The following is an 11,856-nucleotide window of genomic DNA, read 5'->3' as shown; positions in this document are numbered from 1 at the left end:
TATTCCATTGTGTGTCTATACCACGTTTTCTTTATTCATCTATCAATGGACACTTAGGTTGGTTACGTGTCTTAGCTCTTGTAAATAAAGTTGCAATAAACATTGGGGGACAGATATCTTTTCAAGATAGTGATTTCAAAAACATCATATTTTTAAAGATATCCAATTGCTGTAGAGGCACAGAAGACTAAACGAATTAAATTTCAGAAAGGGAAGAGATCATAGATGGGCTCAGATCACCAGCCATTTTCTTTGCCACATCCAGGCACAGGCAGAGAAGGCCAGGGCTTTAGAAGAGGCAGAGAAGAGTCCACAGTGGAAAAGGTATTACCAGACCTTGCAATGGCCATGTGGGCTGACACAATAGATTCAAATATAGAGATGTCCCAAACACACAGCCAGTTTTACACAGAGGACATCTGCTTCATGTTATTGCTGCACAAGGGGTTGGGGACCTCGTCTTGGAAAGCTGAATGAAATCTCCAATAGCCTGCTGTATTAGGCCGCCCTTTATGGCTCTGTGAGAAGAAGCCTACAGTAATGCACAGGTGCTGAAGAAAGCGATCAGAAAACATGGGGGAGGCTCTCCATCGCCTCATCTCTGTCTGGAGTGTGAAGCTCACCCCCCCACCCCACCCAGAAAGGCTGAAGCCCATATCCCCTCGCCATTCCCTATGCCCCCATCACCCCAGGACTAATGCTCCAGCCAACCAAAGTTGGAAAGAGAAACAAGGGTGGAGGTGATAGAAAACGTGCTAAGTTCCTTCTCTTCTGCTGCTGGTGACAAATGACAGTCAGAGATGATACATCAAGTGATACTGGTAAAAGTATTAAGAGACACGCTAATATATATATATATATATATATATATGATATATCTCACACCACAACTGGATTGTAGAGGAAAAGGAGAAAAGTAGGGAAAGTAAAATATAGTAACTGCATTGTAACTCATAGTCAGCAATGGACACCATTTAAAGCAATAAAGGATAAAGCATATAATATAAAGTTCTTGTTATAAAGATAACCACCAGGACAAAAATGCAAACCTTCAAATTAATCAGGAGGAATGCAAACAAAAACAATAGCAAAAAAAGAAAACACACAGATTATGTATTTTAAAAGAATCAAAACAGAAGACAACACACAATGCAGTGATACCATGAGGTCTGATCATCTTTTTCTCCTGTAGAAGCGAGACGGCGGGGTGCTGCCCAGGCTGGAACGGTGTCTCCGAGACCACCTTGTCTGCGTCAGAGCCTTGGCTCCTTCTAGATATCCGCTCAGCCACCATTAGCCTCTGGCTTTACGGCCTCATGGTAGCACCATGGCTGCTCAGGCAGATGGCGAAAAGGGAAAGAGGGAAAGGAAGACCACATGCCAGCCCAGACTGCCCGCTTTTTAAAGGGCCTGGGGGGGGGCGGGTAACTGGCATGTAAGAAGTGTCTGCTGAATGCACAAAATGAATACATTTTTCATGACTCCGCTGCTACTGGGTTAGGCGTCACCTTATTCTTCCCAGAACGCCCTGGGCTTAACCCTACACTGTGCCCTTACATGTTGTGAAATGTCCCATTTATTTGTCTCTCTCTCCAGTATAAGACGCATCTTTAGATTCCCTAACACCGAGCAGAGTGGCTAACATACCATAAACGCTCAATAAGCATTTCTGGATAGCTGAACAAATTAGTGTCAACCTAGTCCTTAACCCCTTATTCAACAAGTGTTCTTAGTACCTCATATGCGCCAGGCACTGGTTTGGCCATTTGAGCAAAACACACTCATTCTTCAAGCCCCATTAAGAGTTTGTTTAAAAGAAATTCGCTTGGCTTATAGGGTTTGACTGAAAGGCTACAGATTCTATTGGCGCTCTGGAGACAGAGCCCTCAGAGGCCCTAAACTCTCAGCTACCCATTGACTTGCCCTGTTCTTTCTTCTCATTTCACAAAGGAAGGCAGCTCATAAAAGTAAAGGTTTCACAGTGAAATGAGGTAGCCATAGTCCATCTGCTCATTTGGAAGCCAAGGAAGTTAGGGAAGAATAAAGGGAGGGGAGGGGAGCGGGGGAGGGAAAAAGAAGAGGTGCATGTTTTGGGCACAAAAATTCAAGGCTTTTTGGCAGAAGAAGGAAAATTAAAGAGATAGGAGAAGGAGACTGAACAGTGTTTCTGAGAAAGAATCAACAAATTTGGATAATGGCCTGCTTACTACATAATGTTGGGCCCAGTTTTAATCATTGGTTAATATCAGCTATTGCTACCGAGTTAGGCTGTGGTTAGAGTGGACTTCAATGTGATGCCATCTGGGTTGTTGAGCTTTCTATGAGATCACAAATACCTTCTTCCTCTGGATTGACTGATGTTAGATTTGATAGTTGGGTGTGGTTTCTGCCAGAAAAACACAAAACAAAACACAAAACAAAGAAACCCCCTCAACATTTCAGACTTCTTTCATATTTAGTTCTGAAGTGATGTACGGTATAAGACAGCTTTTCTCACAAAAACAGAAATGAAATGGTGACCTTCTCCCTGAATCCACTGTCTTTGAAACTGTCCCAAATCATGGGAAATTCTGTATAGAGAGTGAAAAATCCTAAAATACTGATCATTTTTAGGTCTTCTCAGAAGCTTTTAATTTTCTATCCATGGAGAGCAATGATTCCATTAAAGACGCCAAGGGTGAACTGTAAAATGCAGCTATCCACAAGGTCCTTGTTTCAAAGGAGGTGATATCTGGGAATGAACAGGCCCGTGTAAGTCCTGATGCCAACACCATACTCCAAAGAGAGTTCCATTTTTTCAGCATCCATTGCTGTTCCCTAGTGGACAGTGAAGTGGGAGGGGACAGACCAGTTTCAGCGGGCAGCATGGACAAAGCCAACCCCACCCTAACCCTTCCAGCCCTCACCCCAGCCCAGACTCGCTTGCACACGTGCAGTCTCCCCTGCTGTAATTTAGTGCAATCATTACTAACCCCACTTTGTGTGCATTGCCCACTTGTTCATATGGGGGAGGCCTTACTTAAACACACTGTGAGAAAAGAAGCCTAGGGCTAGGTGAATGGAAAAAACTCTCCCACACACCGGGCTGCTTTTAAGATTTCTCTGCACTGCCTACACTGTGTTAAGATCTTACCATCTCGGTGAGGAGCCTGGTCAAAACACAACCACCAGTGGAAAAAGCCAACGTGCCATAAACAAGACACCAAATCAAGACAAAATAGAACTTGAAACCTCACACAATGACAAAAAAAAAAAAAGACAAAAAATTCTTGAAGTCAAAGTTACCTGATTTTCACACACCCACACACACACACACACTAGCAGCAGAGTATAGCAGGTAATATGTTTATAGCTCCTGACCTTCCATATACTCTAAGACAAAAGATTAAAGCAGGATTACAAGCTTCCTCTAACTTTGAGTCCCCACCAAATATATGGCCTTGGTTTTCTGCTTGTACAAATCCAACTGAAAACAAGACAAAACACACAGGAGAAGGGAACAGATATACCAAGAGACTAGAAGAGGGAGCGGTTACACTTTGGGAGCCTGCTCCCTTTGGAAGGGCAGAATGTAAGGTTCACGGGTGGTGGCAGTCATGTTTCCTGGGTCTGTAGCTATTCATGGTCTAATGCAAATTCCTAATTTACAAACATTCTGAGGCCTTACTTAGGCTTAGCTGAAGGGGTAGTTAGTTCAGCATTTCCTTTTATTATGTAAGGTTCCCCCCCCCAGTGTTCCTCCAGTTATCTTCCTGTTTGCCTAAAGCCACTCAGTACTCAAAAGGGGGTCGCTGACATTGTAACCGTGAAACTCCTATCTTAACAGACTCAACAACAGAGCTTTCCACCTCTCCTAATTCAAATGGAAGAAACTTGGCTCTTTCCAGCCTCATGATGGATTGGCTCAGAAACTGGAGCGGGATAAGGTCTGCAGTGGGGAGTGATCGACATTTCCAGCTATGAGTATCTGAAGAGCAGATGGCAAGAAAATTAGATTGGGGTTGGCAGGAATAGCCTGTGATGTTTCCACATCATGACCATCTGAACATGCATTCGTACATTTGTTTAACATATTAGCTTACCGAAATACATGCACTAAGAGCAAAGGAGACCCATGACAAGTAAATATTGATAGAGAAAAGGACCCTGTAGAAGGCTGCCCCAGTGAAGGCAGCCCTGCTTAGAGCAGTTGGGCTCCCAAATTCATTGAGTGTTAGGGTGACATCTCGGCAGAGGACTACAATATCAAAATAAAAATGAAGAACACACTGTCTATAACAAATTCCATCCAAATCCTTTTTTTTTCTGGGTCTAGTTTTGACTCCAATAGATTCTGAACAGGAGCAAAAATCTCCCTACACCAGTGCCAAAACTGCAAGTTGATTAATCATCTCTGACATGCAGAAGAAACTGACAAGAAGTCCGCTGATGGGATCAAACTCCCAGAACAGGCCAAAGCCCTTTGAAATGCAGCAAGATTAACATCTTGGCTGTAGGATTCAATGGACTCCAAGCCTTGCATTTAATTAAAAAAGAAAACTAGGAAAATAAACGAGGACACCTATTTGAAGAGCAGGCCCAGGAAATGCACCATCCCTCACTGCTCATAGCCACAATGATAGATTCATACTGAGTGACCACCAGCTATTGGCTTAAAGGTGCTCACTCAACTGGGAAGAACATGACTCACTCTGAGAGTGTGACATTTATGATGAAGCACATGTCCCGTACGTATGACATCAATACCGGATGAAAAAGATAAATACGTCAACAAACACAAAAGCAAGGCATTAGAGAAAGCAAAACGCAGCTAATGTCATCCTGAGAAACAAGTGGCATGGATTTGCGAAGAGCAAAGCATGCCAGGCAACCCTCCTAGATTTTCCTTGGAAACATAATGGAGAAAAACAGCAAAGAAGTCACCTCTATTAACCACTTCTAACATCTGATAAAAACAAAAGGAAGTCACTGGAGTAGTGTCACAGGTGTCCCCCACTTTTCAGAGGCTGGCTTTATGGAAGGCCTATGTTAGGACCTGTTTTCATTAACTGAAAGAAATCAAAGAGGATTTTTGCTTTTATGAAAAAAAGGCAAAACCAAAAAACAGCATCCAGTGTTTGTTTTGCAGTGTGCACCCCCAAGAGCAACAGTGGCCATCTGTAAGCATCTGTGCTTTCTCTCCATTTATTTTGTGTATCTGTTAGCAAGATGCGTCTTAAAATGATTACTTCTTCACTTTATACCACTTTGACACTCAGTTTCATCAAATTCTCTACTTTCGGATAGCAAGGAAATCTTAACACAGTCACTTATGGAATTTGTTTCCTAATGATTATATTTTTTCTTTACAAATTGCCTCTCCATGCCAACCTTAGAGTATCTTTGTTTTTACATGTATGGCCTGTAACACAACATTTCAGTCCAGCTGCAAATAATGTGTCGATGTTCTTACAGCATAGTTTTCCATTTTTAAATTTGGGAATAAGACACTTGCTTAGTGCCTGCTAAATTTTATTTGCAGAGCATAGTCAAATAGTTCCTGACATGACTTACTCTCCCTTGGTGAAATGGTTACAAATCATGGCGTGATCGTAAATGAAAATGATTCCAATATGGAGGAAGTGCATCAGACATAGCATTAATCAAAGATTTCTTTAGCACTTTCAAGGATAACTTGGAACACAGTTCTATTATTGAGAAGTTTATGGGGAAGATGAGATCCAGCATGAACGAGGTTAATAGAATCACATGAACTCAGTTCACTAAAGGTGATTTTCTTATAATCTCTTAAATTATAGAAAGGAGGTGTTTGGTGTTGACTATAAGTAGACTAGGACAGGATGAGGAAGAGAAACTAGATGCTTATCTTGTTCAGTTTGCATTTACTGAGATCACTGAATTGCACCACATTGCACATTTCTTCTCTTACTAAAACCTATCAGCTGATGTCTTCATTTAGGAATTAAAGTCATAAGCAAGTCCAAAATGTTTAATCCTTTTATTTACAAGTCATATAAAATTGGCATCGTTTCCACCGAAACTCTACCTAGACATAGAGAAAAGTCCTTCTAAATTCGCCGTTGTGGAAGCTTTTTAAACAAACTCTAGGAAATGTAGCTGCTACAGTGTTGGCAGCCCCACCTCTAAGCCTGGGGGCTGCAGGAGCCAAAAAAAGACCCAGGAAGTGAGCTTTTGTCTTAATTCCCTAACGATTGAGTGGTTATGCTAATTCCACAAACTCTGCAAAGCTTCCTGTTGCCATATGGGATCCGTTCTTCCATGATCTTGATGCATGTGAGAGGTGTAGACTTCCTGAAGACCCTTTTCTCCCTTGCAGTCTTTTGTGCCCCCCAAAGGGTGTTGCTCTCGAAGGCAGAAATGGGCAGAGATCCGATTCGTGTTGATTTTCTAATAAATAGCACCAGCACGTCTGTCCCACACTTCCAGAGTTAATCCCTCCCTATGCACTGCTCTCTGGTGGCATTTTGCACGTTGAGTACTTGCTTCGATATCTGTCTGCCCTATTACACGTGAACCCCTTACAACAGAGATGCATTCATCTTTCTATTTGCAGTACCGATATCTGATACATTGCAGGACTGCAAGTAAAGTTTTTATAATCAAGACATTTTGTTTCAATGGGTCAAAATTTCTGTTCTTGTCACTGACTCTTATGGTATAGGTTTAGTTTTACTTTTAAGGTACAATCTCATGGGCAGAGGACACAAACAGATACTTTTCCAAGGAAGACATATAGCTGTCCAACAGATATATGAAAAGATGCTCAACATCACTAGTTATAAAGGAAATGCAAATCAAAACCACAATGAGACATCACCTCACACCTGTTAGAATGACTATTTATCAATAAGACCAGAAATAACAAGTGCTGGCAAGTATATGGAGAAAGAAAGAACCCTTATACCCTGCTGGTGGGAATGTAAATTGGTACAGCCACGAAGGAATACACCATGGAGGTTCCTCAAAATATTAAAAATAGAATTGCCATCGGATCCAGCAATCATTCTTCTGGGTATCTACCTGAAAATTTTGAAAACACTTGTTCATAAAGATATATGTACCCGTTTGCTCACTGCAGCTTTATTCACGGTGGCCAAGACATGGAAATACTGAAGTGTCCCTTCAGTGGATGATTGGATGAAGAAGACGGGGTACATATACACAATAGACTGTATTACTCGGCCATAAGAAAAGATGAAACACTGCCATTTGCAACAATATGGATGGCTCTTGAGAGTATTATGCTAAGTGAAATGAATCAGACAGAAAAGAACAAGAACCATGTGATTTCATTCATATGTGGGATATAAAACAGAAAGCAAGAAATGAACTAACATACAAACAAACAAACAAACAAAAACAAACTCACAGATACAGGTAACAGAATGATGGTTACTAGAGGGGAAGGGGAGAAAGCAGAGAGTGAAGAGGGTAAAGGGGGTCAACTACGTGGTCCCAGAAGGAGACTAGACTCGGGGTGGTGAGCACACAACTGAATGTTCAGATGTCGTATTATACAGTCGTACACTTGAAATTTATATAATGTTACCAGGCAATGTTTCCCCAATAAATTGAATTAAAAAAATAATAAAAGAAGAAACTCAAGCCAATAAACTTTTTTAAAAGATGCCATTTTGTACTCATTATTGTCCTTTTCCCCCAAATTTCCAATGTCCACAATAAAATTTCAGCAACATTGTAAAGACTCAACATCATTTGAATCAATACCAAAGATAAAAAAGTCACTCAGCAAAGCACTCCCTACTCAGATTCAGGCAGTTGGAGTGATTGGAGCCAAAACGTAAAATCAACTGAACAAAGATTAAATTTTTTCCCTTCAAATTGATAGCCATTATCTGAAATGTTTTACTGAAGCCATCTCCTAGACATTTTAAAATATACCACTGGGATTTTTAGCACAAGGAAGCTATTCTATATGACATTATAATGGTAGACACATGTTATTATACATTTGTCAATACCCATAGGATATACAGCACTGAGAGTGACTGTAATATATGAGGTTGGACAATTAAGTTCACGAACTCATCCTAGAAAGCGTGCTCCATACCTCACTGCTGAATATCACTATGGTCACCTTCGAAGTACTCCCCTTGGGAAGCTATGCACTGATGCCAGCGCCCAGTCCACCCTTCAAAGCAATTTGGAAACTCTTTTTCTAGAACGGCCATCAGAGCTGTCATCATATTACCCTTGATGTCCTGAATGTCATCAAAATGTCTTCCTTTCAATATTTCCTTTATCTTCAGGTAAAGAAAGAAGTTATTGGGGGCCAGATTAGGTGAGTAGGGAGGGTGTCCCAATACAGTTATTTGTTTACTGGCCAGAAACTCCCTCGCAAACAGTGCTGTGTGAGCTGGTGCATCGTCGTGATGCAAAAGCCATGAATTGTTGGTGAAAAGTTCAGGTCACCTAACATTTTCACGCAGCCTTTTCAGCACTTCCAAATAGTAAACTTGGTTAGCTGTTTGTCCAGTTGGTACAAATTCATAATGAATAATCCCTCTGGTATCAAAAAAAGTTAGCAACAGGGTATGCTAAGGATGGTATGCTAAGGGTGATGATGACGTGTCATTGGAGGTTCATCCTGGGTTATGACAAATAAACCGCACCGATTGATGCAGGGTGTTGATGGTGGGGAAGGCTGTGGGGTGGAGGGATGATGTGGGAATTCTCTGTATTTTCCGCTCAACTTTGCTGTAGACTTAAAACTGTTCTAAAAATAAAGTGTGTATATATATATATATATATATATATATAATTTATTTATATATATAAATAAATAAAGATACCACTAAGGCCACATGAAGTATTCCTTTTCTTAGGACTCCAGCCTAGTTACTGAAGCACAATTTCACAAAGAAAATATAAAAACAAGATGACCTTCGTAAGAACCACTGCTTCTTCTGTTGGCTTTTATCAAATCTTCTACAATGTCAGCCGAAGGCATTGACTCAGTGAAGTCACTGTGTGATCATTTGTCTTTTTTTTTTTTTAAAGATTTTATTGGGGAATTGGGGAAGGGGAACAGTGTTGGGAAATTGGGAAAGGAGACCAGCCAAGTTGTTGTTCTTCAATCTTCATTGTGGAAGGCGCCAGTTGCCATCTGACTTCCCGTCGGCAGCTCGTGGCCTCTAATCTCAAGGTGCTGCGTCCAATCTTAGTTGCGGGTGGGTGTAGCCACCATCCCATATGGGAGTCAAACCTGGCAGCTTTGATGTTAAGAGTGCACACTCTATCCACTGAGCCTTTCGGGTGGCAGCTCAGCTCAAGATGCCAAGTTCAGTCTTAGTTGCGGGTGGGCATAGCCTACCATCAAACAGGCAACCTTGTTGTTACACCAGCTCAGCCATCCTGCCACCTGTTGGCAGCTCAGCAACAACTCAGCTCAGGCACAGTGTCACTGGCCCATGTGGGAATCGAACCAGTGGCTCCGTTGCTCTGAGCTCACACTCTTAAGCCAACTCTTAACCAACTGAGCCACTCAGCCGGCCCCCATGTGTCTCTTCTTAAAGAGCTAGATGGGGACACTGCACACAGCTGATAGGGAACATTCAATGCCCTCCATGGACCCGTGAACCCTTGCAAGTATAGCTTCCCCACATTTGCCTATTGACACATATGGCTTTGCACGTGCTAGCAAGCAGCCTTTGAGGGAGAGACTATATTACTGTGCCATGGAGGTGGCTTCCACAGCCAATCGTGATAGAGGAATTTCAGATGGACCCCCTCTATTAGGAGTTTAATCCTCTATTTGGACTTAGCAGTGTGGATTGTAATTGCTTGCAAATGCTTGAGCTTCAAAGTCTATAATGAGGTAGCAAAAGGTGGAAGGTTTAGAGCAGCATTTCTCAACCTATGGGTAGCGACCCCTTTGGGGGTCGAACGACCCTTTCACAGGGGTCGCCTAAGACCATCAGAAAACAAAAAGATACTTACATTATGATTCATAACAGTAGCAAAATTACAGTTATAGAATAGCAACAAAAATTATTGTATGGTTGGGGGTCACCACAACATGAAGAACTGTATTAAGGGGTCACAGCATTAGGAAGGTTGAGAACCACTGGTTTAGAGGAATTACAAGGAGACTACCTCTGTCTCAAAGATTCCTAATGTGGTGTCAAGAAAACGCTATTTCTGCACACTATTTTCCCTACCTAATGAGGGTCCAGTTCTCAAAAACCATAGGGAACCACTGCATATTCCACCCTCCTTTCAGACACGGACAAATGTGCATTCATATATTAAAGGCTCTCAGATCTGCACCGATCAATTTAAGAACTGTATTAACTTTGACCCAACATTTCGCAAACTTATGTGGCCACATAATTTTTGCTGCTGCTGCTCTTATAATCCTTAAAGTGCTTCCTAACCACCAAAGGAATTAGTGCTGCAGAAGCAACTTTGGAAATTGTGAGTATTTATGGATGATAATGAGAACAGTAGGCCATTAGAAATAAACATTACATTGTTTTGCTCTCACAATTATGTAAGGGGAATGAGAAGTTACTAGATACACAAACGTGAGCAATGCTGAAGATTTTAACAGAAAAGCTAAGTATGGACTGAAGCACAAAAAAGACATAAATAAACGCCTTTATGTCATTAGTCTTTGGGCCCCATCATTTTTGTTTGGGTCACAAAGTAGCCAGGCCAGCTCATCTCACTAGCTCTCTTTCTTATTCATCATATTATCTTTTGACCATCAAGTGATGCTTGCTACATACATGCTCATGACTGCATAGGAAGTGGGTTTTGAAATATTATAAATGTGATTCCTTCACATATTTTTTATCCTGCTGATAAACACAAGGTAGGAAAAGTAATACTCGCTTTCCTTTTGTCAGCTTTACCTAATACACTCAGAAGCCTCTCTAAGTAAAATTTGTTTTGTTTTTTCAGGGGCAAAAACCAAAGGAGGTTTAAGTTAAACTGGACACTATAAATAAACCACACTCTATATAAACTCTCTAAGAGGTGGTATTGTACCCCTCTAGCCCGATCAATAGTCATCTAACTCCTTGGGATTTTTTAAAATCCTTACTCTTAATTAGAGCTACACTTTAATCTCCAGAGATACTGCCAAAATTTAGAAGGTGATCACCTAAAAAGTACACATTATTGGCTTTTCCAAATATACTCTTATTGTACCATGAGCAGCTTTTTCTCTAATAGCATGCAATTCTTTACTATTGGTATGTGTATATATTTTGTCATATTTCTGTGTTAAGTATACTTTTGTTTACAGTTTTAATTTTGCTTTATTCTTATCCTAAGCAGTGATATACAAAAATAAATCAATATCCTGATAGGTTAGATATATTCCTAATAAATGTTAAAACCTATTCACCCCTTAAAATCATCTTGGATATCACCAGTAGAATGTCTAGCACACACCCAGGAAAAACACATGGAAATTTCTTGCCATTAAGAAATTAAGAAATGAGAGTTGGAGTAGAATACAGTTAAGATAACCTCTCATAACTCTCCTTCCTGTAAGATGTATGCACAAATAATCCAGCAAAAAAGGATTTGTTTATTTTACACTGCTTTCTGAAAGAAAGAAAAAAAGAACTCTTTTTAAAATAGTGTGATCAGATGCACTTTAGAGTCAGGGATGAGCCAAAGCACTGAGGGAATAAATCCCAAGTCCTGAGTGTCTATGTGATACAATAAACACACCAAAGGAGGCACTTGACTGAAATATGCCATTTTTATGAAGACACAAGCATCCCCTAGAACGAAAGACAGACGCTCCTACTGCTTTAGACATATGAGGGTGTGTGTGTGTGTGTGTGTGTGTGTGTGTGT

This window comes from Hipposideros armiger, unplaced genomic scaffold (assembly GCF_001890085.2).
Source record: "Hipposideros armiger isolate ML-2016 unplaced genomic scaffold, ASM189008v1 scaffold_398, whole genome shotgun sequence".
Taxonomy (NCBI): Eukaryota; Metazoa; Chordata; class Mammalia; order Chiroptera; family Hipposideridae; genus Hipposideros; species Hipposideros armiger.
The sequence above is the reverse complement of the archived record's forward strand: the minus strand, read 5'-3'. Positions refer to the sequence as shown.